Source organism: Cherax quadricarinatus, chromosome 72 (genome assembly GCF_038502225.1).
Source record: "Cherax quadricarinatus isolate ZL_2023a chromosome 72, ASM3850222v1, whole genome shotgun sequence".
NCBI lineage: Eukaryota > Metazoa > Arthropoda > Malacostraca > Decapoda > Parastacidae > Cherax > Cherax quadricarinatus.
The window spans coordinates 3675086-3691832 of record NC_091363.1 but is presented as its reverse complement, the minus strand read 5'-3'; positions in this window follow the sequence as shown (position 1 = coordinate 3691832).

Below are 16747 nucleotides of genomic sequence, written 5' to 3'. Positions count from 1 at the left end.
ATATATATATATATTTACAGATATATATATATATATATATATATATATATATATATATATATATATATATATATATATATATATATATATATATATATATATATTTATATATATATATATATATATATATATATATATATATATATATATATATATATATATATATATATATATATATATATATATATATATATATATATATATATATATATATATATATATGTCGTGCCGAATAGGCAGAACTTGCCATCTTGGCTTAAATAGCAACGCTCATCTTGCCATATAGGACAAGCGAAAATTTGTGTATGCAATAATTTCGCAAAAATCATTCTGAACCTAACGAAAAAAAATACAATTCACTGTGTTTGTTTAGTATTAAATTATTGTAAACAAATCTAAAATATATTTAGTTGGGTTAGGCTAAAATAAATTGTTATTGTTATAATAAGGTTAGGTAAGTTTTCTAAGATTCTTTTGGTGCAAAATTAAAATTTTTTTACATGAGCATTAATGAAAAAATATATCTTTAAACGTACAAGAGAAAAATTTAGAAAGGAATTAATTTTAAACGAGTTCTTGCTAATTGACCAGTTTTACATATTAGGAACGACATATATATATATATATATATATATATATATATATATATATATATATATATATATATATATATATATTTATTATTATTTTTTTTTTATTATCACACCGGCCGATTCCCACCAAGGCAGGGTGGCCCGAAAAAGAAAAACTTTCACCATCATTCACTCCATCACTGTCTTGCCAGAAGGGTGCTTTACACTACAGTTTTTAAACTGCAACATTAACACCCCTCCTTCAGAGTGCAGGCACTGTACTTCCCATCTCCAGGACTCAAGTCCGGCCTGCCGGTTTCCCTGAATCCCTTCATAAATGTTACTTTGCTCACACTCCAACAGCACGTCAAGTATTAAAAACCATTTGTCTCCATTCACTCCTATCAAACACGCTCACGCATGCCTGCTGGAAGTCCAAGCCCCTCGCACACAAAACCTCCTTTACCCCCTCCCTCCAACCCTTCCTAGGCCGACCCCTACCCCGCCTTCCTTCCACTACAGACTGATACACTCTTGAAGTCATTCTGTTTCGCTCCATTCTCTCTACATGTCCGAACCACCTCAACAACCCTTCCTCAGCCCTCTGGACAACAGTTTTGGTAATCCCGCACCTCCTCCTAACTTCCAAACTACGAATTCTCTGCATTATATTCACACCACACATTGCCCTCAGACATGACATCTCCACTGCCTCCAGCCTTCTCCTCGCTGCAACATTCATCACCCACGCTTCACACCCATATAAGAGCGTTGGTAAAACTATACTCTCATACATTCCCCTCTTTGCCTCCAAGGACAAAGTTCTTTGTCTCCACAGACTCCTAAGTGCACCACTCACTCTTTTTCCCTCATCAATTCTATGATTCACCTCATCTTTCATAGACCCATCCGCTGACACGTCCACTCCCAAATATCGGAATACGTTCACCTCCTCCATACTCTCTCCCTCCAATCTGATATTCAATCTTTCATCACCTAATCTTTTTGTTATCCTCATAACCTTACTCTTTCCTGTATTCACCTTTAATTTTCTTCTTTTGCACACCCTACCAAATTCATCCACCAATCTCTGCAACTTCTCTTCAGAATCTCCCAGGAGCACAGTGTCATCAGCAAAGAGCAGCTGTGACAACTCCCACTTTGTGTGTGATTCTTTATCTTTTAACTCCACGCCTCTTGCCAAGACCCTCGCATTTACTTCTCTTACAACCCCATCTATAAATATATTAAACAACCAAGGTGACATCACACATCCTTGTCTAAGGCCTACTTTTACTGGGAAAAAATTTCCCTCTTTCCTACATACTCTAACTTGAGCCTCACTATCCTCGTAAAAACTCTTCACTGCTTTCAGTAACCTACCTCCTACACCATACACTTGCAACATCTGCCACATTGCCCCCCTATCCACCCTGTCATACGCCTTTTCCAAATCCATAAATGCCACAAAGACCTCTTTAGCCTTATCTAAATACTGTTCACTTATATGTTTCACTGTAAACACCTGGTCCACACACCCCCTACCTTTCCTAAAGCCTCCTTGTTCATCTGCTATCCTATTCTCCGTCTTACTCTTAATTCTTTCAATTATAACTCTACCATACACTTTACCAGGTACACTCAACAGACTTATCCCCCTATAATTTTTGCACTCTCTTTTATCCCCTTTGCCTTTATACAAAGGAACTATGCATGCTCTCTGCCAATCCCTAGGTACCTTACCCTCTTCCATACATTTATTAAATAATTGCACCAACCACTCCAAAACTATATCCCCACCTGCTTTTAACATTTCTATCTTTATCACATCAATCCCGGCTGCCTTACCCCCTTTCATTTTACCTACTGCCTCACGAACTTCCCCCACACTCACAACTGGCTCTTCCTCACTCCTACAAGATGTTATTCCTCCTTGCCCTATACACGAAATCACAGCTTCCCTATCTTCATCAACATTTAACAATTCCTCAAAATATTCCTTCCATCTTCCCAATACCTCTAACTCTCCATTTAATAACTCTCCTCTCCTATTTTTAACTGACAAATCCATTTGTTCTCTAGGCTTTCTTAACTTGTTAATCTCACTCCAAAACTTTTTCTTATTTTCAACAAAATTTGTTGATAACATCTCACCCACTCTCTCATTTGCTCTCTTTTTACATTGCTTCACCACTCTCTTAACTTCTCTCTTTTTCTCCATATACTCTTCCCTCCTTGCATCACTTCTACTTTGTAAAAACTTCTCATATGCTAACTTTTTCTCCCTTACTACTCTCTTTACATCATCATTCCACCAATCGCTCCTCTTCCCTCCTGCACCCACTTTCCTGTAACCACAAACTTCTGCTGAACACTCTAACACTACATTTTTAAACCTACCCCATACCTCTTCGACCCCATTGCCTATGCTCTCATTAGCCCATCTATCCTCCAATAGCTGTTTATATCTTACCCTAACTGCCTCCTCTTTTAGTTTATAAACCTTCACCTCTCTCTTCCCTGATGCTTCTATTCTCCTTGTATCCCATCTACCTTTTACTCTCAGTGTAGCTACAACTAGAAAGTGATCTGATATATCTGTGGCCCCTCTATAAACATGTACATCCTGAAGTCTACTCAACAGTCTTTTATCTACCAATACATAATCCAACAAACTACTGTCATTTCGCCCTACATCATATCGTGTATACTTATTTATCCTCTTTTTCTTAAAATATGTATTACCTATAACTAAACCCCTTTCTATACAAAGTTCAATCAAAGGGCTCCCATTATCATTTACACCTGGCACCCCAAACTTACCTACCACACCCTCTCTAAAAGTTTCTCCTACTTTAGCATTCAAGTCCCCTACCACAATTACTCTCTCACTTGGTTCAAAGGCTCCTATACATTCACTTAACATCTCCCAAAATCTCTCTCTCTCCTCTGCATTCCTCTCTTCTCCAGGTGCATACACGCTTATTATGACCCACTTCTCGCATCCAACCTTTACTTTAATCCACATAATTCTTGAATTTACACATTCATATTCTCTTTTCTCCTTCCATAACTGATCATTTAACATTACTGCTACCCCTTCCTTTGCTCTAACTCTCTCAGATACTCCAGATTTAATCCCATTTATTTCCCCCCACTGAAACTCTCCTACCCCCTTCAGCTTTGTTTCGCTTAGGGCCAGGACATCCAACTTCTTTTCATTCATAACATCAGCAATCATCTGTTTCTTGTCATCCGCACTACATCCACGCACATTTAAGCAACCCAGTTTTATAAAGTTTTTCTTCTTCTCTTTTTTAGTAATTGTATACAGGAGAAGGGGTTACTAGCCCATTGCTCCCGGCATTTTAGTCGCCTCATACGACACGCATGGCTTACGGAGGAAAGATTCTTTTCCACTTCCCCATGGACAATAGAAGAAATAAAAAAGAACAAGAGCTATTTAGAAAAAGGAGAAAAACCTAGATGTATGTATATATATATATGCATGTGCATGTCTGTGAAGTGTGACCAAAGTGTAAGTAGGAGTAGCAAGATATCCCTGTTATCTTAGCGTGTTTATGAGACAGAAAAAGAAACCAGCAATCCTACCATCATGCAAAACAGTTACAGGTTTTTGTTTCACAGTCATCTGGCAGGACGGTAGTACTTCCCTGGGTGGTTGCTGTCTACCAACCTACTACCTATATATATATATATATATATTTATATATATATATATATATATATATATTTTTGTGTTTGTGTGTGTGTGTTTGTTTGTGTGTGTGTGTGTGTGTGTGTGTGTGTGTGTGTGTGTGTGTGTGTGTGTGTGTGTGTGTGTGTGTGTGTGTTTGTGTAAGACAAGCAACGGGGGGTGGAAATCTTCAGCTCAAGTACTTTCACACTTCTCAGTGCGTCATCAGGAGTTGTGCAATGTTGCAAGAATAGCAAGAGGAGATATGAAGGAAACGTTTCCTATTGGATACTTCCACAAATGTTCCAGTGATATTTCTGATATTAGGATGAATAGTCTTAGACCACAAATGTTGACTCAGTGTTCTCTTAATGTGCTTTGCAGCTTTGTATGACCCTAGTGGGTTTAGTGCTTCTTTTGATAATAATAAAAATAATCGTAGCACCCCAGCTTTTCACTTGAGTTGGACCTGATTAGCTTGTGCTACTAGGTCATTTGCCGTGTTCCTTCCTTAAGTGAATGTGACCTGATCTGACTAGGTTGGGTGCATTGGCTTAAGCCGGTAGGAGACTTGGACCTGCCTCGCATGGGCCAGTAGGTCTGCTGCAGTGTTCCTTATGTAAGTTCGACATAGTGAGCTGATTTGTAACAAGGCCCTCCACTATCTTCCACGTGTATATTATCGCGTATCTCTCTCGCTTTCTCTCCAGTGTGTACATTTCCAATTCTCTGAGGCATTTTCAATAGTTGAAATGCTTTATTGGCCATATACAGGCAATAAATTCTCACTACATTGTCTTCCAGCTCTGCTACCTCCCCTGCCTTGGATGGAGCTGTTAACACTGAACAGTACTTTAAACGAGGGACCACTGGTGAACTGAAGAGTGTTACCACTGGGCTCAATTCTCTTTTGAAAGTCCTCATTATCCACCTGGTCAATTAACTGGCTTTTTGCTCCATTGTGCTCTTTAAAAGACAGATCAGCTGACATTATTATACCCAGGTATTGTACATGTTCTTTTCTGTTCTGTGGAGAGATCCTCCAGTGTTCTGTATTCACTGTACCAGAACTTTGTCACTAATATAAATCCAAACTCAAATTATTAAATAATATACAATATCTTAGTTATAATAATGGCAATATCGTATAAAATAATGAATAATGACCTCCACGACGCGAATGTTTCTGTAAATAAACTTTTTGAGAATGTGGTAATATCACTAGATTATTTTTAGTTTATTTAGAAAATTAATTACGTAAAATTCACTAAGACTGGGGACCCTCAGCCTGCCCGCAGGGGTCTCAAAGCAGTCTTGTTTCGCCTTGCAAAATTTCTCATGGAGATCATGGGAGAGGTAGTGTGATATACAACTCTAGTTAACCTAACATTTTTACCCCGCCAGTACCTGCAAAAACCTTATGAAGAATCTATTGCCAACAATTTATTGTCGTTGGCCCAATCACCAACGTTATGATTTGTTAATTTCAATATACGGCGGATATAACATCCACTATACACAAATAACCCGCACATAGAAGAGAGGAGCTTACGACGACGTTTCGGTCCGACTTGGACCATTTACAAAGTCACACTTTGTAAATGGTCCAAGTCGGACCGAAACGTCGTCGTAAGCTCTTTTCTATGTGCGAGTTATTTGTGTATCGTTCCAGTCACGGTATTGTGCCTTTTTTGTTATTTATAACATCCACTGATATAATTAACTCACAACACGGCTCACCAACACAGATACATGATGAAGTTTAGTCTTGAAGGTAAGCATGATGCCTTCTATCAACACACAACATTCTCTTCCATAAATTATGTGTGTTGATGGCTCCGTTTATCAGCTCTTGTTATTATGCAGTGCCATGCTTCATCGTGTAAACTGGGGCATGCATCAACACGTACGCTTCGTCCTTGAAAATTGAATTTTGTTACTCTTTTGATGCTTCATGTAAACTGGGGCATGCATCAACACGTACGCTTCGTCCTTGAAAACTGAATTTTGTTATACTCTTTGCCCTCAGTTGTGTCTGCCTTCTTTATTTTAAATGATTCCCTATTGTCTATATTATTGTGACTCATGAAATCGTAATGACACGATTGCAAACAAACCATACCACGGGTGGGGTTAGAACCCGCGATCAGTCATAGAACTCCAGACCGGTGCGCTAGCCATTGGGCCAGCTGGCTACAAATCTTATTGTTGCCAGATGACCCAATGGCTAGCGCGTCGGTCTGGAGTTTTATGACTAAACCCGTAGGGATTATACATTTTGGGGGGGTAGAAGGTATTCAGACTCAATTCAGGGAACTAGAGCACAGATCCAATTCCCTAGATCAAGAGCCCCTCATCAGCGTCAAGGAACGTACCCTGAGGGGTCCTATTATCTATAAATGCTCTGAGCTCCTTGAGTGTCAAGTATGACATGATCGTTAAGAAGCCAAATTAAACTAAAACTAACTCTAAAATTTGTTCATGATTGCAGCCATGTATAAACGTAAGTAACCATTCTTACAGTATTCATTACCTTTGTAACTTGTGAGTTCATTACCTTTGTAACTTGTGAGTTCATTACCTTGTACCTAGTTCAGCCATCAAAACTTTGGAGCCCGGTCCCTGGACCCATTGTGTACCTCTGTAATCTGTAAATACCTTTGTAACTTGTCATGATTGTGACTAGACCTACCTGGAGTTCATTACCTTTGTAAATTGTGAGTTCATTACCTTTGTAAATTGTGAATTCATTACCTCTGTAACTTGCTCAGCTATCAAAACTTTGAGGCCCAGTCCCTGGACCCATTATGTACCTCTGTAATCTTTTGACTACCGCCCACAGGATGGGTATGGGGTGCATAATAAACATATTAAACTAACTAACTAGAAGCCAAATACAGGGATGGTAAGACTGTAGTTAGTGGAGTCAGCGAACATCTTATGTCGATTTCCTCTAATACTGGCCTTCAAACGCATGACAACTGATGAACTGGCTAAGGAGTATGCCTTCAAGGAAGGAGTAGACTACCACTTTGGGTTGTCAGCTTCTAATTTGAGGACAATAATAAGAAAAGAACTTCCTTTGGAATTCATTAACTTGAGACAAAGGAAGTGACACCAATCAGTTCATTTATCAACACTATACCATACAGGTGGAGCCATATATATCTGTGGTATATCCAAGACAATCAACACTCATGGATGTCATCACTCCTTGGCTTCTGTTGGATTACAAATCCTCTGGGAGTTTGCACTAGCTGATAGGTTAAGTTAGGTAAGATTTGTCAGGAAACAGGACAAGTGTTTCCTGCCGCGGGTCTTAATCATATGATGACCAATAGCTGGAGCTTTTAGTCATCTGACCGAGGCCTTCCACTGGCTTATCGCCACCCCTTTAAAGTTACGGTCATAGCTATAACTAAACAATTAGCTGATGTAGACCCAACGCATTTACAATAATACATATACAAAATTGTTGAGTTGGGAGCTGTACGAAACTTTTCCAGAGGAACTAATTGCCACAACTTGCATTATTATGTGCTAGGATGAGACAAAATTAATGAATACTGAGGCAATACACTCACAGAACGCTCAAGAAATACCAAAGCATTTTATTCACAGTAGAATAATATTACCAGCCGTTCTGAAAAATACTCTGATTTTGCCCATTGTAAATAATTCATAGCCTCATAAAAATACATGATCATATTTTCTGACTGAATTCATGACTACGTAAGTTCGTTACTATTGTTCTGAATTCAATTATTTTTGTAAACAGCTCATTACTTCTGAAACTTGCTTAGCAAACAGTGCTCATCTAATATGTATTCATCTATATATGTGGAAGAAAGGTATAAAATACCGACAATATGAAAGTTAAGACACAAGTGCAACATCTGGAAATCTTTATTGTAGACGTTTCGCCATCCAGTGGCTTTATCAATACAGATTCTAGGACATAATAAGAAGACAGTAGAACTATATACAAAAGATGAGGTAATCAGTCCCTCGGCCTTGGAGTTAGTGTTCACAGCATCGTGGTGGAGGAGAATCTGGAGCAAAGACAAGAAGACTGGCGGTTATATAGGTTATATATATATGTCGGTATTTTATACCTTTCTTGCACAACTTGTCAGACACTGCAACATCATGGAATCTTGGTTCAGAGGACATCTACAAGACCTTCTTCACGGCTGCTGCAACTAACCCATCTCTTTGGGAAGGACCTACTTCCACTGGGGAATCCCGCCTACCAGTGACTTTGCCCTCGTCTGCTGCCCGTCCCTATCCACTGACGCCTATATAACCGCCAGTCTTCTTGCCTTTGCTTCTTCACAGTCTCCCTACGATTCCCGTTGGGGAGGGTAACCTCTACCTGTTCGACAATGTTCGCACATCGTGTTAAAATCAAACCAGCCAGTGGTGTTATAAATGATTCCACTAAACTATTACTTGCTGCCGCTATGAGGACCTGCCTACATCTCAAATTCACAGCGATTCACTCACTCAAGGATTCCTTTATTGTCGTTTGCACCGACGACAATGAAGCAGCTAAACTTATGGACGACACTGCAATGAACACATTACGGGACCGTCAATTCATCATATCACCGTCTCCCTCCTTGCTGGCGAAACGTTCAGTTTTTGTTAAACAATTGGATAAGATAATCACATCTATTCCAACGGATGAACTGAAGACCTCTATCGAAGACCAAAACACCTGGGCCTCTGTAGACACCATCACACGAATTCCCAATGCCTCATCTATGATCAAAATCACCTTTTCAAACATAGATATGGCTACCCAAGCACTCGCTAATGGACTAGCTATCTCATATTACCACATACATCCACGCCACATCGAACCTGAACGTTTTGCCCATGTCTCTCCCTGTTGGAACTGTTACTCTTATCAACATTCAACAAAGGACTGCCCCATTAAAGACAAAAAGTTCTGTTCTACCTGTGGAAAAGAAGGTCATAACTTCAAAGCCTGCACCACCACCAATGCCACTCCAACATGTCTTAACTGCAGCAAAATGCCCACTACGAAAAGAAGTAATGTCGAAAAAAATTAAAGACGAAACCAAGAAGAATAGTCCCAAATCGCCGACATACACCGCCATTTCAAAACTCCAGTCGGACACCACCAGAATTCTACAAGCCACACAGCAGTCATCTCTATCCAGCAATTCCCTTTCTGCACTCCCTGACGCTGCTCCCTCTAAGGTGTTGTACTGCATGATGTATGCACACCTTGCAAATGCAGCAAACCCAGGCACATTCAACGCTACAATTAACGAACTATTCCGTCTTAACAACATGCCGTCATTCAACTTTCCTGACTCGCCAACATCACAGGACTTCCTCAAGATTATCCCAAACATCGCCAACTTCACATCAACTTCAGGCCCAAATCCTAACTCTGCCCCAAAAAACACTCCTGAACCACGCCCAGTGACCACTGCCACCTCTCAACAACCACCAACAACCAGCCAGACCGCAAATACTCTAGACTCCCAGCCTCCTCTTGACACAATCACTGTAGAAACAATTGAACAAGAATTTCCTGACGAATCCCCCGACGAAGCAGATAGCGACGACTCCAGCACACCCTCTTGGGAAAACCTTACTTTCTACACCTCTCCCTCGAACGCTGACACCATGACCTGCTCTGAACTATACAAAGGCCTCGGTGATGGAACAGTCAAGTATGCCTGCGAATCACCTCTTCACTTCACACTCACGCAAGTTCTTGAGTTCATCAAGCCTCTTCGTTTCACTTTTTCCAACAAGACAACGCTATACCACCTCTCCAGGAGCAGCTTCAAGAAGTTTGCAAATGGCTCCACTGCAAACCTGCCTCCTCAACTACTAAAATAACCTCCCACATGTCTGATGCCCTCTCCTGCGACCTGGAAACTTCCAGCTCTCGAGACTCAAAGACCTCACCTACCACGAGACTGGTGGGTGAGACATATAGGCAACAGATGGGCGACTTTGTTCCGGGGCGTTTCGCCTACACAGTGGGCTTCTTCAGTACAGAGGGTGGGCGGGAGCAGTGGAGGTGTGGGGGCGGTGTGGTCGGTCCACCGCCCTTGAGGTCGTGGAATTTGGGGTTGTCGGTCCCTCGGCCTGGAGAAGTTCAGTTCCATACACAGCTTGCTCTCTTCCCGTTTTTTCTCCAAGTCTGTCCCACGATCGCCTTAGCTGCTGGGTCAAGCCCTGGCTCTATTTCTACGACTAAGAACACTCCTCTCCAGCGCTATTCTTCGTCTGTCCCGTCTTCCCCGCTCATCCCATTGGGATCTTACCTGCACTTGCTTACTTGCTTGCTTGCTTGCTTGCCTTTGCTTCAGATTCTCCTCCACCACGATGCTGTGAACACTAACTCCAAGGCTGAGGGACTGATTACCTCATCTTTTGTATATAGTTCTACTGTCTTCTTATTATGTCCTAGAATCTGTATTGATAAAGCCACTGGATGGCGAAACGTCTACAATAAAGATTTCCAGATGTTGCACTTGCGTCTTAACTTTCACATCTATATATGGTTGCAGGGGTCGATTCACAGCTCCTGGCCCCCATCTCTTCACTGGCCTCGGTGGACTCATATCCCTCTGAAATAAACACAACTTTATGAGGTGGTGTATGTGTATTTTCTTTATACTTTATTAAAGTTCAGTCCTGGGCGAAACGTTATAACAATAATAAAGATTTCCATGCAACACAGCGTCTTTTTATCCTGGACCATTCCTCTCGAGAGATACGTACCTCTCTAAATATGCTGAGTGATACGAAGCTTTTTGCGTATATACACTGAGATACACACCTTTCAATCTACATACTATGAGAGATACACCTCTCAGTTATATACACCTGTCGGTGTATATACACTAGTATTACTCATGGTGCTAACGAAGTGTTAAGGTCATTTAAGCAGCCAGTTAACAGTGATCTTTAAGAGATAAGATAAGATTTCGTTCGGATTTTTAACCCCGGAGGGTTAGCCACCCAGGATAACCCAAGAAAGTCAGTGCGTCATCGAGGACTGTCTAACTTATTTCCATTGGGGTCCTTAATCTTGTCCCCCAGGATGCGACCCACACCAGTCGACTAACACCCAGGTACCTATTTGCTGCTAGGTGAACAGGACAACAGGTGTAAGGAAACGTGTCGAATGTTTCCACCCGCCGGGAATCGAACCCGGGCCCTCCGTGTGTGAAGCGGAAGCTTTAGCCACCAGGCCACCGGACCACCATCTTTATAAGGTTGAAGTCGACACCACCTAGCAAGACTATACTGTATACAGTCAGGTGTACACTGGGTGTACACTGAAAGTTTACTGTAATCCCTCCTTCAGGGATTAAAGGACTCTCGACTGACAATGAACAGGTTACATTTAGCCTCGTGTAAACGATAAGTTTTAAAAACCAATTAACACAGGAAAAATACAAAGAAAGGTTAGGATAAAGAAAGAAAATCTTGCACCTTTCAATGTCACTCAGTAATAGGATCTAAACATTAATGACAGTGACAGGAACTAAACATTAATGTCACACAGTAACAGGATCTAAACATTAATGTCACAGAGTAACACTCAATATTAATGACAGAGTAACAGAATCTAAACATTAATGTCACAGAGTAACAGAATCTAAACATTAATGTCACACAATAACAGGATCTAAACATTAATGACGCACAGTAACATGATCTAAACATTAATGACACAGTGACAGGATCTAAACATTAATGGCACAGAGTGACGGGACCTAAACATTAATGTCATAGAGTAGCAGGATCTAAACATTAATGACACAGTAACAGGATCTAAACACTAATGACACAGTAACAGGATCTAAACATTGTCACAGTAACAGGATCTAAACATTAATGTCACAGTAACAGGATCTAAACATTAATGGCACAGTGACAGGATCTAAACATTTATGTCATAGAGTAACAGGATCTAAACATTAATGACACAGTAACAGGATCTAAACATTGTCACAGTAACAGGATCTAAACATTAATGTCACAGTAACAGGATCTAAACATTAATGACACAGTAACAGGATCTAAACATTAATGTCACACAGTAACAAAATCTAAGCATTAATGTCACAAAGTAGCAGGATTAGATAAGATTTCGTTCGGATTTTTAACCCCGGAGGGTTAGCCACCCAGGATAACCCAAGAAAGTCAGTGCGTCATCGAGGACTGTCTAACATATTTCCATTGTGGTCCTCAATCTTGTCCCCCAGGATGCGACCCACACCAGTCGACTAACACCTGGCCAGGTACCTACTTGCTGCTAGGTGAACAGGACAACAGGTGTAAAGAAACACGTCGAAATGTTTCCACCCGCCGGGAATCGAACCCGGACCCTCCGTGTGTGAAGCGAGAGCTTTAGCGTCACAGAGTGACGTAAAATGGACTAAGGTATATTATAACCCTAAAAATATATGCTAGAAAGAGGCTAAAGCCTCTTAGTTTTAAGACTAGGTTTCCTGGAATTAGAATAGCTTCGCCAGCTGAAATCCCGTGTGTATAGTCATTAACTTAAGGCACCTACTATCCCTGTTTACCTAGCAGCAAAATAGGTACCTGGGTGTTACCTTACACCTATTGTCCCTGTTCACCTATCAGTAAAATAGGCACCTGATATGGGAAATTATGTGGGTGAATTACACAGGTACAATCCTGAATTAACATTTCACACACATAACTGAGAAATCTGGTACATCTTAACCAGATTACACTATTAATATTGATGTACCTCAGAGACAAGTGAGACTTTAACAGTGATGTGACCCACTATACCCAGTGGGTCACATTAGTCCTTCCTTCGATGCCCACCTCAGCTCCCCTAATTCACACATCTGGTTTATTATTAGTCATGGGGAGCACTAAACCAGTAGGATTATACAGCGGTTGTTGGGGGGGGGGGGATGTGGCAGGTATTCAGGCTCAATTTAGGGAACTGGAGCACAGATCCAATTCCCTAGATCAAGAGCCCCTCACCAGCATCAAGGAACCTCCCTTGATGGGTCACACATCGGGAGTTTTAAAATTATCTGAACATATTGGTCCAGAATGTTAGTATCAACTACTTAACCCAAGTAATTTGAGTGTGTGGAAAATTGCATTTATCTGAATGTAACTAATTATGTACATAACAGCATTTGTAGATGAATGGTTCAGAGAACCGACATGTTGATAAATTAGACACATGTGCAACTCTTGGGTATCTTCATTGAGGAAACGTTTCGCCACACAGTGGCTTCATCAGTCCATACGTAGGAGAAACTTGAAGAACAGGAGGAGAATGAGGTAATCAGTCCCTCAACCTTGAGTCGATGTGTTCAGTCCATCAATCTTGAATAGAATACGGCATATGAGCGGAGAAGCAGCTTATAAACCGTATGGCAGGAGAGGTGCAGCAGTCATAGGTGGTGTCACATTTGTTCAATGTGGAAGTAGGTCGTGCCCAAGAATTAGGCAAGCGAAGAATTCCTAAGTATTAAGATCCCAAGCAGTTGCAGTGTCTGACAGGTTTGTAGATGAATTGTTCAGAGAACCGACATGTTGATAAATTAGACACATGTGCAACTCTTGGGTATCTTTATTGAGGAAACGTTTCGCCACACAGTGGCTTCATCAGCACCTCTCCTGCCATACGGTTTATAAGCTGCTGCTCCGCTCATATGCCGTATTCTATTCAAGATTGATGGACTGAACACATCGACTCAAGGTTGAGGGACTGATTACCTCATTCTCCTCCTGTTCTTCAAGTTTCTCCTACGTATGGACTGATGAAGCCACTGTGTGGCGAAACGTTTCCTCAATAAAGATACCCAAGAGATGCACATGTGTCTAATTTATCTACATAACAGTAAATGATAACAAAGATAATTATTATTTATCAATGTTACATAGACAAGTAGGAATTTGGGACACCTAGGTCGCAAAAAATGTCCCCCTTCAATACCTACCACTGTCATAACCACCAGTATTCCTGGTGTATGTATATTTCATTTAATTAATAGGTCCAGAGCAACTTGTTTACCTGGAGTTTACCTGAACTCTCTCCAGGTAAACTCCAGGTAAACAAGTTGCTCTGGACCTATTAATTAAATGAAATATACATACACCAGGAATACTGGTAAATATATATAAATTTGTGGACTGTATATTAAAAATAATAAATGGTTATATATATACACAATTACATAACAGAAGGAAAATATATCTTAATATCACTCACAAATTTGACTGGAGATTAATGTGTATCATACTCAGAAAACCCCACTCTAACTAAATCTATGAAAATAATGCTGGCCAGAATTACACACAAATCTAGAGCTTATCTGAGGTTCCTGGAGCTGTCTTGTCCAGTCGTCTGATATCTCAAGTTATGCAGGAATGCACATCCACCAGTTTCGCCTCCTATTTGAGAGGTGTCAACACAATTTTAACCTCTAGAGCACGAAAAATTCTTCCCATTACACCAACGTTTGTACAAAATTCAAAACCAAGATGGCGAGTCTCGTCTGCGCAGACGCAAGCTTTCCGTTTTCTATGACAAATATATATATATATTTTTTTTATTCGCCGGTATTCTCCCGGCCCGGGTCTTTTCCAAGTAGTGGTGACCCGGCCTTGGCTCCCTATCTGGGGAGTGTCTCGAGACGTAAGTCTCCCATGGGAGGAGGTACAAGTACCCCCTCATCTTTGGGACCAACTGTCCCCAGGCCTAGCCACATTCCCCGACCTCACGGGGCTCGTAGGGAGAAGCTAGGCCTCTGGTCTGCCATCTGCCCCGCCCCAAAGGTGCTCGTGGGGATGGCAGTCTTGTAAGCTGCAGGTGGTAGCAAGCTCAACAAATATTATTAAATACAGTATAGGCCATCTATTTACCTATAAATTACCGTATTTCCGGAAAATATATACAGTATTTTCCAGAGTGATTATATATACATAAATTAGAACAAATATGAAGGAAATTTAAATATTATTTACCAAATTATGATCTTGGTGACATCCTAACATCTCCCTATCGATAAGTAACTAATACTGGCCAAGTTACATTACCTGAAGTGAGATTTAATTCACTCTAGGAGGCGTACATTACTTAGTTGATGATATATGTGCTGGGTAATGTAGATTCTCCAGCAACAGCTCACGTTTTCATTCATATTCTTATTTCGATATTTTCACTTTATAACTGAACCCTTCCCGATACACGTTAAATTCACTTATTATACAGGACACTATATTTGCCGATACTACTTCCATAGGCTTAGATTACATGAGATTAATTCTCCACAAACTACTGGTCCAATCTGTATTACTCCGCCATTTTTGTTGCTCTACTTCCACGTTTTTGTCTACCAATACATCTTTTCAATTCATTTAATAACACTTCCAGGTGTGTGCTACATTTTCATTCTTGAAATATTAATTTCCTCTAATTTACAATAATTTTCACTTATTCAACTCTTTACAGAATATAAAACAACAATAGAGAATATTAGTTGTCATGCCACAGAACATCTTTTAAAAGTCACTGAAGATAAACTTCTACATAATCTCAATTGGTGAGGGGCTCTTGATTTAGGGAATTGGATCTGTGCTCCAGTTCCCCGAATTAAGCCTGAATGCCTTCCACATCCCCCCCCAGGCGCTGTATAATCCTCCGGGTTTAGCGCTTCCCCCTTGATTATAATAATAATACATAATCTCAAGTAAATATTGTTATTACCATTAATTCTTATACACAAATTACAGGAAAATTATCAAATTTTCTGCACCTGGATGTTAAGTCACCTTACACCTGCTGTTCCTGTTCACCTAGCAGTAAAATAGGTACCTGGGTGTTAGTCAACTGGTGTGGGTCGCATCCTGGGACAAAATTGACCTAATTTGCGAGAAATACATAACAAGGGGCTTTCTATATAGTATTATCTCATTGATGTCAGCTAGGCCTGTATTCCTTGTACATGTACTTTTACAAATAAAAATTATTATTATTATTATTATTATTATTATTATTATTATTATTATTATTATTATTATTATTATTTGGATGTAAGTAGCATGAGGCCAGAAGTACCGAATGTTTCTAATTATTATAATAATAATAACCATATTTTTTTAAAGAGGTAAAGGGGTGGAGAGGTAAGCCAGTGGAAGGCCTCGGTCAAATGACCAAAAGCCCCAGCTACGAGTCATCGTATGACTTCACACGCATCAGGAAATACTTGTACTATTGCCTGACAAAGCTGAAACAACCCAGCGAGAAGTACCGCGTCTGGTGCCTGGGTATGTGTCTTGACCTACCATAACCACACGTGTCTTGGCACACATCAGCCTTATATACAAAAGTGTATTCCTGTGTAGCTCTTAATGGGTGTTGAATTCTGCTGAATTCCATCCCTATGGACTACGTCAGAAGAGGTGAATATTCCTTCTT